Source organism: Rhinopithecus roxellana, chromosome 2 (genome assembly GCF_007565055.1).
Source record: "Rhinopithecus roxellana isolate Shanxi Qingling chromosome 2, ASM756505v1, whole genome shotgun sequence".
Classification (NCBI taxonomy): domain Eukaryota; kingdom Metazoa; phylum Chordata; class Mammalia; order Primates; family Cercopithecidae; genus Rhinopithecus; species Rhinopithecus roxellana.
In genome coordinates, this window is record NC_044550.1 from 27,787,306 (window position 1) to 27,793,305 (window position 6,000).

The 6,000-nt window shown below is 33.6% G+C and overlaps 1 long non-coding RNA gene across 1 annotated transcript in view; it reads right to left on the reverse strand.

Annotated features, from left to right (window-relative positions):
- Positions 1-5,140, reverse strand: part of LOC115892405 — a 29,479-nt gene extending 24,339 nt beyond the window's left edge. The window contains exon 1 of the long non-coding RNA XR_004052303.1: positions 4,940-5,140. This is a non-coding gene — a long non-coding RNA (uncharacterized LOC115892405). The remainder of the gene's footprint in view (positions 1-4,939) is intronic.
- Between the last annotated feature and the right edge of the window lie 860 nt (positions 5,141-6,000).

A 6,000-nucleotide genomic window follows, 5' to 3' on the forward strand; every position in this document is an offset into this window, starting at 1 on the left:
GCACCAAGTTTTTTATGGGAGAGCAGTTTTCCCCCATGAGACTGTCTAGGTGAAGATTTTGTAATTGCCTGGATCTGGGCCTGAAAGATCAGACCCAGGAGCCTTTTAGGATTTTGGCCTGGAGCCAAACTTGTCAAGCATTTGTCTTGTTTTCCTATGTGCATGGTTTATTTTTTTAATGTTGGGTAATTTTGATTTTTTATCTGGAACATAGTTAATATTATGTTGCAAGCCTCGGATACTATTATAATCTTCTAAAGGCTGCAAGCTTCTGATACTATTATAATTGCCCAACGGCTGTTAATCTTTTGTTCTGTGTTTGTTTTGCAGGGTTTTCAGGTATAAAACATGTATTTCATTACATAAGTGTTAGTGGAGAGTAGTGCCCTAGAGCTTATTTGCTTTAATGGTTGACTCAAACCCTGATTCAACAATGACAAAATAGTGAAGAAACTGAAGTTTCAGATATTACTTGGCATAATATAGAGGAATAAATATAAGATGCAAGAAAATATGGGCTTTGGAATAAATTTAATACGTATAGTCTTTTTGCCAGAACTTCCAATTTATTAGAGTATGTCTGTTCATCAGTAAAAAAGAAGCTCCAGCTCAGACGGGTTCTCTAGTGAATTATAAATTTAAGGAATATATTATACCGATTCTTTATAATTGCTTCCAGAAGACAGAAGCAGAAGGAATACTTACCAACACAATTTATTAGGACAGCATTACCCTAACACTGAAACCAGACTGAATGGTTTTAAGAAAATAAAACTATAGACCAATATCTGTCATGAATATAAATACAAAATTTTCAAGAAAATAACAAACCAAATCCCAACATGTATAAAAATAATTATTCAACATAATCAAATGGGATTTATTACAGATATACAAGGTAGGTTCAACATTCAAAAATCAACTGATGAAGTTCATTACATCAACTAGCTAAAGGAAGAAAAACCACATGATCGTATTCATAGATGAAGATAAAGTATTTGATAATATCCAAAATCCATTCATAATAAAACACAAAACCAGCCATATACAACAGACCCACAGCTAGTATCATATGGAATGGGGAAAACCATTCCAGGGAGTGTCCCCTGATTTCCCCTTGGGGAGAAGACCTGGCCTAAGAAAATTATCTGCATTTAATTATCAACTACTATCTTTTCATTGGTTAGATGATCACAGACTTTGAAAAAGCAACATTTTGTAACTGGTGTCACGATTGTTTGGGAAAGAGGCACTTGAATTATCTGTAGCACAAAAGTATAGGTCCTCTACAAATGACCATTGAGATGTCTAATTATTGAATAGATTCTTAGAAATTAGCCAGACAAATTGACAGATTATTAATTCAGCCACCTTTCCTGTCTTCTGCCCTGTTTGTTCATTCACATAACCAATGTTAGTATTATTTAAGGGTTTTAATGTATCATGCACTATTTTAAGCACAGGAGATACAGAAAACAAGCAGGCAAAATATTGGGCTTACAATTTAGCTAATTAAATAGATAATACAAAGAATAGACAATATTATTTCAGAAAACGGTATGTGCTACATCAGAGTAAGAGCATAAAGGAAGATAAGTGATGTTTTAGATTAAGCAGAAGGGAGAACTCTGAGTAGAGTCTCTATACTTTGCAAATTTAATGTCAGGATAGAAGCCATACAGGACCTCAAAAACATGTTATTCTCTTCACGTGATGTAGCTACTTTTTCTTTAGTAGAAATTAGTCATGATATCAATACAACACTATAATTCAGGGGAACAGCATGTTCTCTACAGCAGTTGATTACAGTGAAACCTTTTCTGTTCTGGAGTAGCCAGTGATATTTCTCATGAAAATACATATTTCATCTGAATTTGTTTTTGCTTGTCATGCTTACTTTTTTCTGAAGAATTATTGAAGGGCTCTTTGGACTTATTAAATGGCTTTAATTATGAAATAATATTCCACCCACATTGTTTCACATTCAAGAACTTATTTCGGAGTAAATAAAGTTATTTTTCAAGAGATTTTCTGATATTATTATACTTATATCCTCTCACCCAAAAGTACTGTCCTTAAAAAAAAATAGGAGCTGTCTAAGCATTCAAACTATGCTCATATTAGTGACCCATATATGAAGCATTTTTTCCAAAGCCAAAATACACATATCTTGTTGCTAAGATATTAAAGTGGGAAAGGTCATTTGATTACTATAATTAGTAATTCATTTTCAAGAACAACATGAGTTTTTATGTTTACTGGAGGACAAAAAAAGAGGGTTACTACTACACAAAGAGGGGAGGAAAGAGTGGGGAGGAGAACCTAGAGTGTTTATTTTATTGACAAGCACACTGTGCTAGTGTTAAGGAAATTTTAACTACATATGTTGGGCCATTTGGGTACTCTCTGTATAGTTTAAGGCCACAGGCATAACTCTAAGAGCAAGTCACCCGCAGCTGGGAGCCCATAGAAACAAAAAAGTAATGGATAACAGAGAAGAGAAAACATGCCATTCATGCCCAGTTACCACTTATAGAAGTGAAGTGACAATTGTATCTCATATTAACATCTCTTCACTGTTGTGTTATATACAGACATACCTCTATCATACAGATAGATGTAATACATGTATAGATTGATGTAATATATAAATATATTCTATATCTGCCTATATTTTGTAATACATACTGTTTTATATATTTATATTTTATATGTGTGTGTATATGTATGTTATATTTATCTATGTTCAGATTTTTTTTTTCTTTGCTTTGCTTTCTCTTTGAATACAGGAAATGAGAAAATGAGAGAAAGAATGACCGTTACCCAAAGATTTGGGGCTTGGAGATGGAGAATTAATGGGCCTTGAGGTGTACTTCGTATTGATTGAGGATAATTGAATTGTTACTGGAATTATAGTCAAGGGTAGTGAAACTATATGAAGAAAGGTTTATATTGACACTGTGAAGCCAAAGTCTGGATTACTCAGGACATTTTTGTCTTTTTGGTTTCCTAGCATATAAGTCATTTTTGGAGGATGGGAGAATTCTTACCATGTAAATGAATAGAGTTTACCTCCAATTGAAGAAGTCACCCCTTTTAACTAGGACACCCACAAATTACTTAGCCTCAGAGGCCCTTGCCTGTGACTTGTCTTCAGGATTTATGATGCAAGAAAAGCAAAAACTACGTAAAATGCACTAGAACTAAAAGCTGTCATTAATTGAAGATTTTCCCATGAAAACTAGATTTTCATGGGAAACAGTAGCACTCAATGTCCATTTCAGTATCCATGGTGCAAGCCATCTGGTGTTGAGGTCTAACAGCTGGTATTTTCACTCAAATAGTTTGGTGTGTGATATGGGCAATATCTCTGGCTGGTTAGCTTTCTTTTTCTCCAGCCAATTTTCTGACCCTGTTTCTCCCTCATCCTAGAGATTCAGTGAACTATCCAAATTAAGATCAATAAGTTATTTATTCCTTATTTAAATAAGAGGTCATATTGCTTACAAATAAGCATCAAACATGACTAGTACATAAGTTGACTTTTGTTATATTTTAATCATTGCATATGGTATATTTTATTTGAGTCATGAACACATGTTGCCCATATCATGATACTGTATTGTTTCCTTTTAATTTTAATCAACATTTCTTTCTTCTTATTTGAATGGCTTTGTGATTTGTCTATATAATCTGTAATACTTTCTCAGGTCTTTTATATTACACATTTTATTTGTCATAATATTTTTATTCTGTTCCTGACAGATGGTATTAACAGTGCTATTGAGATTTTGGATATTGAGGAAATGGACTTAACCATTTCTATGTTATTTAATCCACTAAAGGTTACTTGTGATGTTCTAATATTATTTTCAGAAGCCAGTCAAAGCGAATTGAATTATTCTCGTGTCATTAGACTTTTAACTTTGTGTACATCCCTCTGCTGTGTAATGGGTTTTTCCATTTCCTCCTTCTCAGTTTTTTGATATCTGAATTTGGTGTATAAAAAAGTATAATTACCAGCACACAACGCCTGGTATTTCAAGAATCTTATTAACATAATATCATGGACTAAATTTACTTTTGGAGATTATGACTTCCAGAATTCAAAAACACATTTCCCTGTTATTATGTTTTGGGGGAAATTATAAAATCACCCAGTTACAGCAAATGATGTAAACAAGTAGAGAGGTTAGAAATTGGAAGGAATACTTAGTTAACCTCACAAAGCAATCCACTTGCTAAGGCCTGTATAATGGAAATATGGAAAGAGAAGCTGGAGAGATTCAGTATTCCTCAACTGATTTTAGTTTCGCAAAACAAATAGAACAATGTTTGGTGCTGGTAGAGTTTCCTTATCCTAGCTCTATTGGTCTTATAATTAGTACCAATTTCACCCGCATTCTGCTTCTGTTAAATCATTCTTAAAAATAGAAACAATATTGTGACTTTTCTCTAAATAACTGGTTCTCATGGATCTGAGAGCATTTAATAGTGTAAATTTGGCAATAGTGACTTGAAATATACATCAGATAAATGGAATATTCCCTGAACAAATTAAAATATGTTATTTATATTAGGACCAATAATGGTAAAATTGCACCTATAAAATTCTTTCGATATTACATTAAAAGGTTTATTAATACTCACACAGCACTTCAGATAAGGATTCATTAGGCAAATGGATCTTTTATGAAAATCAGCTAGCTATATTGCCTGCATGTGAATTATACATTTAAGGAGACACTAAGTGTCTATTGCAAAAATCCAACAATGTGCTATTATTATTATTTGTAAAATAATACGTTTATCTATGATGTCTATTCTGAAAGAGAAAAACTCCCCAGAATGAAGTAAAGCGTTATTGCAGAGTTAGGAGACTGATGGTTAGATATTTTGATTACTTGTATTATTTCCTTACCATTGCTCATTTACTTACTTTTTTTCTGACTGGCTTAGTTTGGGAAAACACCAAAATGTTGGTAATTCGAAGAACCAATAATACAGTGGCTGAAAAACAAAAATGAGTTTCTTTTTTATCTGTCACTCCTGGCAGTGGTATAGCTTTGCTCAGTGTGTTCCTTCAGGGACCCAGGCTGCTTCTATCCTGTTGTTCCTCCATTTCCCAGGGCAGGGGTCTGGAAACGTATGCCTGTAAAAGAACAGAGTGTACATACTTCAGGCTTCCCAGAAGTACTGTCTTTGTTGTAGCTCTTCAAAATAGCCACTGTGATGGGAAAGTAGCCTCAGACTCCACGTCATGAGTGAGCATGGCTGCATTCCAATAAGTTTTAACAACAGGCAGAGGGAAGGATTTAGCCTGTGGCCTGCAGTTTTCCAACTACTGCATTAGGACACTGTTACTATAAGCATGGTTGAAGCTAGGTCACTGCCATGTTTGCTTCCCCTGGCAGAAAAGAGAAAGAAAGTGTGAAATTGACACATCAATTTCCTACTATCCAACAATGGAAATGGCAGATACCACTTTGGCTGGCATTCAAATTAAAAAAAAGTCCACCATTTCTAATGATATGGAAGACTGGACGAGATAGTTTGGCTGGACAATAGTGTGCCTAGTTACAATTTGTTCTTTTTTTCTTTTGTACAGAAGGCGCGATAAAACAATTTGGGTAAAAAACAATTTCTGCCACATTGACAGGATTGGTGAGAAAAAAAGTGGAAAATTAATACAGCAATATTCCAGTATGATTTAGCCAGGCAACAAAAGGAATAGAGAAAGGTAATCAACCTCCTAAATAAATAAATGTATGTAAAATAAAATTAGATTTATTAAGATTTTATATATCATGAAGCTATTCCTCATCATTATAGTCTTTTAGATACTGAATAAATTAGCTGTGAGTTGCAATACTTAACAAATATTACACACATCATGAAATTAGTATTTTAAAGCTCTCAGCTCATTTTTTCTTTTTGTTTGCATGCCTAACACATTCCTTTTTTTTTTTTTTTTTTTTTTTTTTTGAGACGGAGTCTTGC